Below are 12,894 nucleotides of genomic sequence, written 5' to 3'. Positions count from 1 at the left end.
CTGTTTCAAAAACAAAAAAAAAGAAGACCCTGCTTTCAATTACTTCCTAAGTGTTTTACTAGATTTATTTTATTTGATCCTTACTACAACTTTATGAATTGGGTACTATTAATATCTCAGTTTTACAGATTTGGAAACTGGGGCATATGATGATTAAGTAACTTGCGAAGTAATTGTGATTCCTGAGCTCCTGTGTTTAATGCCATTTGGTAGCATTTTTCAAAAGAGGAATCTAGATGTCTTGCACCAGGGAAGTAAAGGGAAGACAAAAAATTGAGAAATGAAAACTGTGTTTGCATTAGCTTTCTATAAAGTGAGAGACAGGCATTGATTTTTATCATTCACCATTTTCAAAGAACAATATAGTAAAATTATATTCGGGTTATATCTATTCTGATAGAATGAATTATAAAGTTAACAGCTATCCAGATAATTCAGGAAAATATCTTGCTTTTGAATTGCTTTTCAAAATAAATTTTACTCAGATGATTGCTTTTGTATGAGTAATCTAGTAAGGCCATTTCATATTTTCAAAATGAAACAAACTTTCAATTTCCTATTTGTGTAAATATAGCCATAATGAAACAGATAAAAAAAAAATTAAAAAGGGAAGAGAATGATTGGCTTGCGAAAGCCTAATGAAGCAGAGCTTCTTGTTTAAACTGTTAACTATCTAAAGCATTACCTTTAAGGTCTTTTTTTATATAGTAAAATATCCTATATAATAATTTGAAATATTACTCTAGGAAAGAAAATGAGCCCGAACAATAGACTCTTCATAGTTAAACAGCCAGCGTGGGGCATAGCACACTTGCTGATGGCCGTCATCTGTGATATGCATTCCTGTACTTTTGATTTGACTGTATCTTAACTTGTATATATTCCACATATGCTTTTATGGTAAAAATTCCAAAATCTCATGAGAAATGTAAAAATGTGTTTGGGGACTGTTCTTTAATGGGTTGTCTATAAAGGAAGAGTGTGTGTGCTACACATAATCTTGTTTTTTTTTCTTTTTCATTTTTTTCAGCTTAGCTGCACATTAAAATCATCCATCTTCCTTAGGTCTCAAAACACTGCTGTATTTTCAGGATCAGGAAATAAATATGTTTTTGTTTCCTGTCCCTCCAAATAAATTATTTGAGTTGTTTTTCTAGGCTAAATTGTATTTCACTTCCTTTTAGATTTCTTTTACCACCAGACATTTTTTCAGTTAGTGTATAATTTATACCCAGCGAACACATTTCTTAAAAAAAAAAAAAAGGTCTGGCCCTTTCTAAAAGTAGAAATCATTTGGTACTTTTTCCACAAAAATGTCCTCAAGATAGGTGGAGAATGTTTTACCAAGTCTGATCAGTTTGGGTTGTACAAAGATGTATGCAGAGGTGGTTAAATAAACAATATATTTAAGGCAATTTAAAAATGGTCTCAATTAAAAAGTAAATAAAGCAAAACCCCGCTACTAAGGGATATAGAGAGGTTAGAGCTGAAGTTTTATGATTGTTATTCTACTCGGATCATGTTTATATGACAGACTTTGGGGATGATGACACTAGAATCTCGTCGTAGGAATGTAGGTGACATCTTATTTAGTTTAATAGGTTTCTTTTTGTTACGTGAAAGGAACACAACTCAAATTTTTTGAGTTCTAAAGATGATTTTAATTTCTCACTGATTCCAAGAAAAGGTTGAACAAGCAAAGCTATCATATGGGCTTAAAGAATAATTGGAATCGGGGCTTCGCTTGCTGCCAGCGTCTCTGTGTCTTTTTCTCTGCATGTCCACTTCCCTCTGTTTCCCTGTAAACCGAACTCCTCCACGTGGAAGGAAACACAGCCCACTGAGAAATCCCTGAAATCTTCACTTTAACCACCGTACCAGACACTGTTCCTTCACTGGCCATGTACTCTGGGTCCATCCTCGAGGTCACCTACAATTGGGGAATTGTTCCCCTATTTGTCCCAGGCTTCCACCTTGAACATCCATCTCTCTACCTGATGACATTCTCCAGCTGAGGGAAAGGGCTGGGATGGCAGGACAAAAGTGCCAGGTGGTTCGTAAGGCCAGGAGTAACCCTTAGCCCCTGAGAATGGGAAATTGGTATATTCATGCCTCTCTCTCTCTCTCTTTTTTTTTTTTGTAGAGACAGAGTCTCACTGTACCGCCCTCGGGTAGAGTGCCGTGGCGTCACACGGCTCACAGCAACCTCTAACTCTTGGGCTTACGCGAGTCTCTTGCCTCAGCCTCCCGAGCAGCTGGGACTACAGGCGTGCACCACAACGCCCAGCTATTTTTTGGTTGCAGTTTGGCCGAGGCCAGGTTTGAACCCGCTACCCTCCGTATATGGGGCCGGCACCCTACTCACTGAGCCACAGGCGCCACCCTATTCATGCCTCTCTTATACTTCCTCATACTTGGGGAGATAATTGTGAGTTCTATTCTATTGGTTTCTTAGAAAGGCCCCAGTAGGGTTGAAAGCCTTTTATTATTGCTTTCCTTCTTTTCTTTTCTCACTTGCACACCATTTTACCAGGTTTTCTGGGATCAGCTCCTAAATAAACTGTTTGTACCCAAATCTTTATTTCAGAGTCTACTTTTAGGAGAGTCCAAACTAGGACAACCACCAAAGAATAATGGTGAACCAGTGCAAAAATTATGGAGAAAATTTTAGGTTGGGCAATCTTGGGGCAGGTGCTTACTCATGAGCCAACCAGCTATGGTCATGTTATGTGACGAAGCTGTAGCTATCACATGGCTAGAATAGGGGAGGAAGTATTCAGAATCAGAGCTAAAGGGAGTAAAGGACCAGATCAGGGTGGTGCCTGTGGCTCAAGGAGTAGGGCACCGGCCCCATATACCAGAGGTGGGGGGTTCGAGTCTGGCCCCAGCCAAAACTGTAAAAAAAAGAAAAAGAAAAGGACCAGGTCAAAGACACAGGAGGATGTTATTCACATAAAATAGGATATACATTGCACTGATATATTTGTTAGGAATGTAAGACAATAGGTGTTCACCCACAAGGTAGTTAATAGCATGTTTTAAAAAAGTCTGACCAGAGCCAATTTTTAAAAAGTTTATTTTAAAATAATTTTAGACTTACAAACAGCTACAAGAATAGTCAAGGAATTCTCATTGCACAATCTGTACCTATTGCACAGATTTACCAATAGTTTATATTTTGCCCCATTTGTTTTTATGATTCTCTCTACATATACAAGGGGGGCCAAAAAAAGGTATGTACATTTTAAGGGAAAAAATGGTATTAGAATTGTATCTTCAAGTCACATTTGACTTCAGCTGAAGGAGCACAATCCACTGCACCCTTGTAGGTGAATCGGTCTCATTTGTGCTCCTGGAAGTTAGGAGACCCTGAGAAGGGACGTTTCCAGTACTTGGGCTAGGTGTGAGTTTTGGGGGATATTCTCCCCAGCTCACATAAGCGGCTTTGCTGAAAAATGCAGTCAGTCACGCCTTTAAGGAAAGAATATTCTGGAGGGCTCTCGCCAAGTCGTAGCTGGAGACAGAGCATCTGCCTGGGGCAATGGACTGTTGCACTTAATCCCCTACCTCTATTTACACAAAAACTTTCAGTTAATCATATAGAGAAGTAGGCATACAGAACAGACAACTCAGCCCTTTGCGGTTCATCTCCATTGTTGTTTATCTCTAAACAAGATATTCTTGGTTTAGAAAGGTGTGTACGTACTTTACTGGATTAACTCTGACAAGGCATCTTTACCTTTTGTCTTCCTTGTTCTTGGATCATTTCTATCTGATGATTTTGGGTATATAAGAATGTGAATAAGAATGGCCATTTGCTGCTGTGCCTGAGCGAGCACCAGCCATCCCTTAATAAATCATTCTTTTCGTCTGCAGTGTCTACCTCCATGTCTCTGACTAGGCCAGTGGACAGCAACGTCAGCAATTACAAAAGGTGTTCAAACATGACTTTTATTCATCTTTTGTTATCGGTATATACTGAATATTACAATTTTAATACAGGTTTTTTCCTCTCTTACAATGTGTGTATCTTACTGGCACTCTATGTATGTATGAATGTATGTAGATGCACCCAGATATATACAAATGTCTTCATGTAAGAGAGATTTATACATATATACAAATACATATTTTCACATTTTTTTCCTGAACCATTTAAGAGTATGAGTTTGTAAGCTCTTTCTAAAACAAGTGATACATACCTCATTGCTGAACATCACTAAGGTCACCTTTGAAGTCCTCCCCTTGGGAAGCTGTGCACTGATGCCAGTGCCTCGTCCACCTTTCATTGAAGTTTTTCTAGGATGAGTTCAAAAACTAAATTGTCAGTCTTAATACAATGACAGCTCTGATGGCCAATCCTGAGAAAGAGTTCCAAAATTGCCTGGAGGGTAGAGTAGGTGCTGGCCCGGAGAAGTACCTCGAAGGTGAACATAGAGATATTCAGCAATGTGGTATGTAGCACTTTTTCTTGGATGAGTTTGTGAACTTAATTGTCCAAACTCAAATGTTAGAGACATAGTGTCCCTTTATCGCTAAATACTTCAACATGCATTTGCTGAATACAAGGAATTCTGTTATTTAATTTAAGTATAGTAAAAATTTATCATTGATTTTATGCTATTATTTAATCTAGAGTCTATATTTAAATTTTATCAACTGTATCAATAGTATGTTTTATATTGCTATTTTCCTCCCACTCAGGATCCAATCCAGCCGTATACATTGCTTTTAATTGTTAAGTGTCTTTATTCTCTTTTATCTACAACAGTTTTCTGAACCTTTTTTGACCTTGGCACTTTTGAAGAATATAAGCCAGGTATTTTCCAGAATGTCCCTCAATTATGTGGGAAGTAAACACAGATAGCAGTGATCAAGGGCTCCATGGATAGCCTTGACAGTCAGTTCATTAACTTTGAAGTGGTTTCCATTCTATTTTCTGTCTAGTTCTCCAAAGCATGAGAGAGAATGTTCGTTGATTTAAGCTAGATAATGCAGTATTATTGGAACATGTGGATCTAATCAGTGTCAGTGATGAATTTTTCAAATCACTTATTTTTAAAAAAATAATACTATTCAAAGGTGGTCTCTAGCGGAAACTTTGATACAGCAAGTGGGTATGTTGAATATGTCATAGAAATTTGTAGCTGAGTGGAGCTAGAGATTATTTAGTGCATTGCACAGAACAGGAACTTTAGATTTACTGAGCTTAAGAAATCTGACTATTTCAGAAACGCAAGCAGAAAGTCAGGATTAGATCCCACAACATCCTGATTTCTTATCCGGTGTGCTCTTTTCTATTCTGCCCCGACTGGTCAAAACCACGATACTCACTATATCTGCCATCCAGATCCCTATTTGTGATTTGGTGGTAATCCTATTTTCAGTGTAGGAAATTAATCTCATTGTCAAACAAATGAAGCTTTACCAGAAGTTTTCACTGTAAGGGGCTGCTACTGAAAAGTGCTCCTCAAATTCAGCAGCTCTTTTGTACCTCAAAACATTCATGCTGCCAATAGAAAGGCCTCCAGAGCTGAATGAATGGCTATTTTATTTATTTTTTATTTTTTTTGTGGTTTTTGGCCGGGGCTGGGTTTGAACCCGCCACCTCTGGCATATGGGACCGGTGCCCTACTCCTTGAGCCACAGGCGCCGCCCATGAATGGCTATTTTAACACATTAATTTCTGATGTTTAGATATTTTAGTCATTGATTTTGATCGGAAAAAGGAGTCTGTACTAATTGTGTTAATTTTTTTTTTTGCAGTTTTTGGCCAGGGCTGGGTTTGAACCCGCCACCTCTGGCATATGGGGCCAATGCCCTACTCTTTTGAGCCACAGGCACCGCCCTAATTGTGTTAATTTAAGAATGATGCACTTCAACAGGATGGAGACCATTCCTCTCATTAGTGACAAAACAAGCTTTATGCAGAGCTCTCCTTTCAATGGGGTTGAAAGGTTGACTAGTGCAGTGGGAAGCATGTGGCTTTACCATCAGTCAAGCAGAGTTTCAAATTCTGTATCAGTCAATACTAGCAGGATAGCTGGGGCAAGTTAAATAATCTTTCTAGATGTCCGATTCCTCATCTGTGTAATGAGAATAGTAATATCAATTATTTGACTCTCTCTGGTACTTCAAGCGCTTACTCTTCAGAATGACAGAAAATGTATTTTAAGGTCTCTGATGTGGTGTCAATTTGCATTTGATTATTTTAACAATTATTTTCAAGTTGGTAGGTAGTGACATGAATAGGTAGTCAGAGGCGTCTTTACAGGGTGAAGAAGCTGATCCTACCAACTAAAAAGTGCTAAAAATAATTTAAGACTGTTACAAACGCTCTGTACAATTATCTTTTAACTTGTTTTCCTAATGTTTGGGGCAAACAGTTAACAACAACATTCCGTTTCTCTGCTCTACTTCTTGCACTGGTTAAGTTGCCTTAAAAAATAAAACAAAAAACCAAAACTTTTTTCACCCTTCAGGGCTGTCCCAGACTTTTTATTTTCATAGGTTTCAATGGCACAAAAATGTTCTACTGGGGGTCCTCACAGCAGGACTTGTTCTGCACTCTCCTTGGGTGGCCATTGCTCTGTTTATGTATTTCTGTTCCTTTCTTAATTAAAAATGTGATCTAAGTGTCCATAGAGCATTAGTGCAAATAGACATGAGATTTGCAATAGGCAAATAGACATGAGATTTGCAATAGGCAAAGAGAGTTCTTGAAATGTAAATTCACCTCTATGCTTTTTGTTTTTGTATTCGTTTTCTTAGTTACAAAGCAAATTGATAAAATAAATCTCACAGTCTGTCATCGAGTACTTCTTCCCAGGTTAAAGTCAGTAATGTCAAGTAAGGCGTAAATTATGCAGCTCTGAAAATGAGAACTCTACTGGGAACTGCATCTCAGCCACGTAAGGATAGTATTGCAAATGTGAGGCTGTGAGGCAGACTCCGTCACCGCCGGGGTGGATCTCTCTACTGGCAAGTCCCGTGGAATGATTCTTCTCTACCTTTCTCTTTTTGTTTATGTAGAAAAGACATCAATTTTATTAGCAATTACCTGTGTGAATCAACTGCTTTTGAGTTTGACAGTTTTCTTGGAAAAACATTTTACAAGCAATTTGTTCCACACATGATGATCATAGAATTGCTAATTTTGGAGGAACAGGGGAGGTCACCAGTCCAACCTCCCAGTTCCAGCAGGCATTCATTCCCTCTTCAGTCTCTCTGATAGGGGGCCACAGGGGCTCTTTTTCATTGAAAATGATAAAATAAGTCATCCTAAGGGAATAGGTAAATTTCTATACTTTGGGCTCTCCAATTGTTGCTACTTCCCTTTAATCACTGTCTTCCAGAAATAGGAAATATAAAAAGAAAGTAAACTAGAACATAGGATTAAAAACATGCATGTGAGTGTGTGTGCGCGCGCGCGCACACACACACATGCTTAAAATAGCAAATAAAAATGTGGTGGTGAGACTGCTGAGCCTAAGAATGAGGACTGGACATTTTACAAACAGCAGGCACGTGCTGGACACAATAGTGGCCCCGTACCAGGTGTGATTTGTGTGCTTTCTCAGGGAGCTCTCCATCACCGGCCTCACCGAGGTTCAGTCTCCTGGTGTCTTTATTTTAGAAAGAGCCAGCAGGTGAAGGGAAAGCTGTCACAGCTGAAAATAGAACCAGATATGATAGAAAGTACAAGTAGGTTTCCTTGTGGCCTACTGTAAGCTTTATTTCTTGGTAGGCTTACATAGTAGGGCATTTCTTCTGCCTGCCTTTTTATCTGTCCTTTGGGAGACCCTTGGATAATCAGTCTGGGCTGCTATTGAGCCTTCCAGCCAAAGACGACTGCTCATGGTGGGCTGCAGTTTCTGCCACAGCCTCATTTTACACAGGGATGGTGTGTGAGGTGGAGGAATGGTCGTGGAGAGCTGGGAGGGAACAGCTGTCTGTCACATAGTAAACACAGGCGGCTGCAGATCAAGGCCGAGCTGGAACACATGGCGGCCTCAGGGACAGAGCAGAGCTGCTGAAAATTGAATCCTTCCTCCCAGCTCCTGAACCTATCAAATCACAAAGCAGGGGTTACTCTCAAGGAGTTAGCATTAGTCATTTGCATAATACTCCACACATTTGCTTCTGATTTTGCTCATGGAAACCAAAAGAAGGCTTAAAAAGCAAATAAATTAGTATTTCAGGAGTTCGAGTCCAATGTTACCACTAAAACCTTCACTTATGCAAATCAATAAGAACTCACAGAATTCAGATACACTTTCCACAGCTTGTGTCTCTTAGTACTCACCTTTAGAATGAATGCTCTTCTGTTGTCTATTGCCAGGCTTGGAGCCTGTCTTCTGCTTACTGTTTTTGGTATACCGGAGGGTCATAGAAATGAAAGAATAAGGTCACTGTATGTTTATTTGCTGCTGGAGATGACTTTAAAAACAACAAACTCAGTGGCTGTAGAAATGAAATGTTTACTTATTCCTGAGCACCGAAGTGGCCAGAGCAGACTGTTTTCCAGGTTTAGACACTGCCTACTTTCAGGACTCAAGAAATTCTAGCGGTTAATGCTTGCTTAGGGTTGTTCCACCTACTTAGCGGGGCAATTCTACCCATCAGCCACGGTTTACTGACAAGCCTTTATGTGCCAAGCCCTCTGTTAGGTACTCTGGAGAATTATAAAAGAAGCAGAAGACATATATTAAAGTGTAAACTCTTGAGGAGTTTATAATTTAGCAAGGGAGCCAGAGGAAACACAAATGACAAGATACCTGTAAATGTAACAGAGAAAATAACAATCCACTCTATTCCCCAGAGTGTACTTGGGGCACTCAGTCATAGACGTGTTACGTCTGTGCCAAGGGCACTAGTAATAGATATTATTGGGTGTTCAGGAAATTAAAAGATCTTCTTAGTTTTTTTTCCTCTCTTGTCCTAAAAGTGGTAACTGTAGTATCATAGTTTCACAGTTCCCAATTAGTAAAGTATGCAACACAGCTTTGACTAAAAAATAGCAATGTTCTCAAGTATCAGAAACAATTCTTGAATTTGGCAAAGCAGTTAGTTCCAATCATGTAGTGAATACACTCTGTTTTGGAACAAAATGTCCAGGATAGTACGTGTGGGATTCTGAGGATAGATTTTATATTTCCATGGATCCAAAGTAGTCTTGTCAATTTAGTTAATCTACTTAAGAAACATACTGAGGGCCAACTACTGCCCGATACTGTTCTAGATGTTTGGGATTTAAAAATTAATAACCAAAAGAATTTTCTTCTATTCACTGACTTCTCCCCCCGCCCTACCCCATTTCTTTATTCCCTCATTGGGATGATACCCAAAGAAACTGCAGCACTTGAAGCCAGGTATGGTGATTCACACCTGTAATCCCAGCACTTGGGAGGCCGAGGCAGGTGGATTGCCTAAGCTCACAGGTTCAAGACTGGTCTGAGCCAGAGTGAGACCCCATCTCTAAAAAATAGCTGGGCGTTGTGGCGGGCGCCTATAGTCCCAGCTACTTGGGATGCTGAGGCAAGAGGATTGTTTGAACCCAAGAGTCTGAGGTTGCTATGAGCTGAAACACCACAGCACTCTACCAAGGATGACCAAGTGAGACTCTGTCTCAAAAAAATAAAAAAATAAATAAAATTACAGCATTCAAAACTTTGTCTCATGACCTGCTCTTGTTCACTGTCAGGGGTCCTCAAACTGCGGCCCGCAGGCCACATGAGGTGGTGTGATTGTATTTGTCCCTGTTTTATTTTTTTTACTTCAAAATAAGATATGTGCAGTGTGCATAGGAATTTGTTCATAGTTTTTTTTTTTAATATAGTCCGGCCCTCCAACAGTCTGAGGGACAGTGAACTGGCCTCCTGTTTAAAAGTTTGAGGACACCTGTAGTACCCTAGCTGAAAACTAACTCACCTGGTAATTGGTGGAAGTTTTTTAGGTGATCATAAACAACTGGTAAGGATAGTATTTATTAACCCCTCTCCTAAACCAACCCGATTTCTTAGCTCTGCTGGATAAAGAATGTTCAGAGGTGAGTATCTATAGACGAATATTCATGTTCTGAGGGCTTGCCCACACTCCTGCTGAGCAAACAGATTTTAACAAATTCTATACCATGTAACTTTGTCTTCTTGACAAATAGATCTGGAGTGGGACAGTCTATGCATTGACCTAAATAAGGCATTCATTTATTCATTCAAAAAATACTTTTTATGCCAAGCACTATGCCAGACATTATGAATATAGTGGTGAGCAAAGTAGATATAAACTTGTCCTTTATTAAGCTTTGAATGCAAAGCTTATAGAGACAGCAAGAAAGAGATGGGGGCAGAAGCTGGGAGATACACAGTGGATGGATACATCATACAGAAATGCAGGCACCAGGGGACGGAGAGAAGCTGTAAGGGAGTTGAGACCTTTTGGCAGTAGGAGGAGAAGCTGAGAGAGACAGAGAAGCAGGGCTGAAGAGCTGCAAGGTCATAGTAATGTTACAATTCTGAATTTGGGCCCCACAAGCCTGCTGATAAGATGGCAGCAAGGGGATTACTGGGTTGTAAAAGCTCATTGGATTCCAAGGATGACCCAGTTTCCAAATTCCCTTCTGTCTCTGAGAGCTGGCTCTGCGGTAGGTCCCCTGCATCTGTGTCTTAGGGCTCTGAAACCCTGGTTTCTTCCTTTCTGGTTTATCATTATTGCTATTATTTTTACAAGAAACATTCTGTGAGTGAATTACTTTTCACTTTATGGCTGAGTAACACAAAGATGTAAACTGAAATTTAATCCTCACTTTTTTTTTTTTGAGACAGCATCTCACTATGTGGCCTTGGGGAGAGTGTCATGGGGTCACAGCTCACAGCAACAGCTCACAGTGTCTCACTCTGTGGCCTTGGGGAAAGTGCCGTGGCATCACAGCTCACAGCAACCTCCAACTCCTAGGCTCAAATGATTCTCCTGCCTCTGCCTCCCAAGTAGCTGGGACTACAGGCGCCTGCCACAATGTCCAGCTATTTTTTGGTTGTAGCCGTCATTGTTGTTTAGCAGGTCCTGGCTGGATTCGAACCCACCAGCTCAGGTGTATGTGGCTGGTGCCTTAGCCGCTTGAGCCACAGGAGCCGAGCCCAGAGTCTCACTTTGTCACCCTCGGTAGAGTGCCATGGCGTGACAACTCACAGCAACCTCCAGCTCTTGGGTTTAGGCGATTCTCCTGCTTCCACCTCCCAAGTAGCTGGGACTACAGACACCGGCCATAATGCCTGGCTATTTTTTTTTTTTTAATTGCGGTTTGGTCAGGACCGGATTCGAACCTGCCACCCTCAGTATATGGGGCTGGCGCCCTATTCACTGAGCCACACACAGGCGCTGCCGACGCCTGGCTATTTTTTTGGATGGAGTTGTCGTTGTTGTTTGGCAGGCCCAGACTGGATTTGAACCCACCAGCTCTGGTGTGTGTGGCTGGCACCCTAGCTGCTGAGCTACAGGCGTTGAGCCTAATCCTCACTTTTAACAGATAAGAAACTGAAGCCCAGGGAAGCAAAATGATTTTCTGTTGAGGTGACCAAAGTACATTGAAGTACCATGAACAAATTTTTAAAAGAAGAGACTGTATATTATTTAAAAAATTATCTTTCTGATGCTTACAAGGCCTATTTTTGCTGTTCTTATTGTTGATGATGATGTGTGTTTGCTTCTGTGTTTTTCAGTTCTAGGTACGTGAAATCCAGTGATGTGCAGTAAATGTTCAATAACTAGCTCTCTGCAAAAGAGAAAGAGGAAGGACCTCGTTTGTAGATTTGCTAATTTCTGTGGTATAAATACCCCTCATTCCTCATTTCAAGCTACCAACATAACATCACTGAAAATAGAGCTGGGAACACATGAGCACCTTGGAAGTCAGTACCGACTCCACCCATTACTTTTGATCCTGTACATTTAAGCATAAAGTCTGGGACATAGTTATTTTACTTAACCCTTAGCTGAGTGAATTGTGATAAACTAAGAATATGGGACCAGAATTTTATTTTGGGGGTAAGAAAAAAATTAGTGTGAATGAAGACTTTAACATTTCATAGCATTCTTCCTGGATTTTAATGGTTTTCACAAAAGTAACAGCAAAAAGAAAAATTAAACATGCATTTATTTAGAATATGTTCTCTAAATAGCATTTATTACATACTGCAACAAATCAGGCTATTTAAATACAGGCCATTTTCAACGTAGCATTTTATGGCAATAAAACACTTGGCAAATCAATTTTATTGTTCCTCTCTGCAATCTCAAGAGGTAATAGATATGAGTTCCCTATTTTTACAGATGAAGAAAGTAAGGCACAAAGAGATCTTCAAACTTTCACATAGTGTGCTAATAGAAAAATTGGGATTAGGACTTGAGTCCTGGAATTTCCTAGCCATAGTTTATTAGGTTATGTTTTCTGAAATGTGCATAACTTATAATGAGACATTAATTGGCTTTGGCCTGAAAGGGTGGCTATGCTTTATTTTTCTTTCTTTTTTTTAGAGACAGAGTTTCACTTTATCATCCTCAGTCGAGTATCACAGCTCACAGCAACCTCCAACTCCTGGGTTTAGGTGATTGTCTTGCCTCAGCCTCCTGAGTAGCTGGGACTACAGGTGCCCACTACAATGCCTGGCTATTTTTTGTTGCAGTTTGGCTGGGGCTGGGTTCTAACCTGCACCCTCTGTATATGGGGCCGGCGCCCTACCCACTGAGCCACAGGTTGGAGTGGGTATGCTTTCAGTTGGCACAATGTTCCAGATAAAAGTTATGTTATGATGCTTGCCATATCCCTTATAGCCAGCCTTGACCTTCCCAGAGTCCCTGCTGAGGACCTGTAGGTGGCCATGTTTCTTTCTCTCTTCC

Source organism: Nycticebus coucang, chromosome 1 (genome assembly GCF_027406575.1).
Source record: "Nycticebus coucang isolate mNycCou1 chromosome 1, mNycCou1.pri, whole genome shotgun sequence".
Lineage (NCBI taxonomy): Eukaryota > Metazoa > Chordata > Mammalia > Primates > Lorisidae > Nycticebus > Nycticebus coucang.
The sequence above is the reverse complement of the archived record's forward strand: the minus strand, read 5'-3'. Positions refer to the sequence as shown.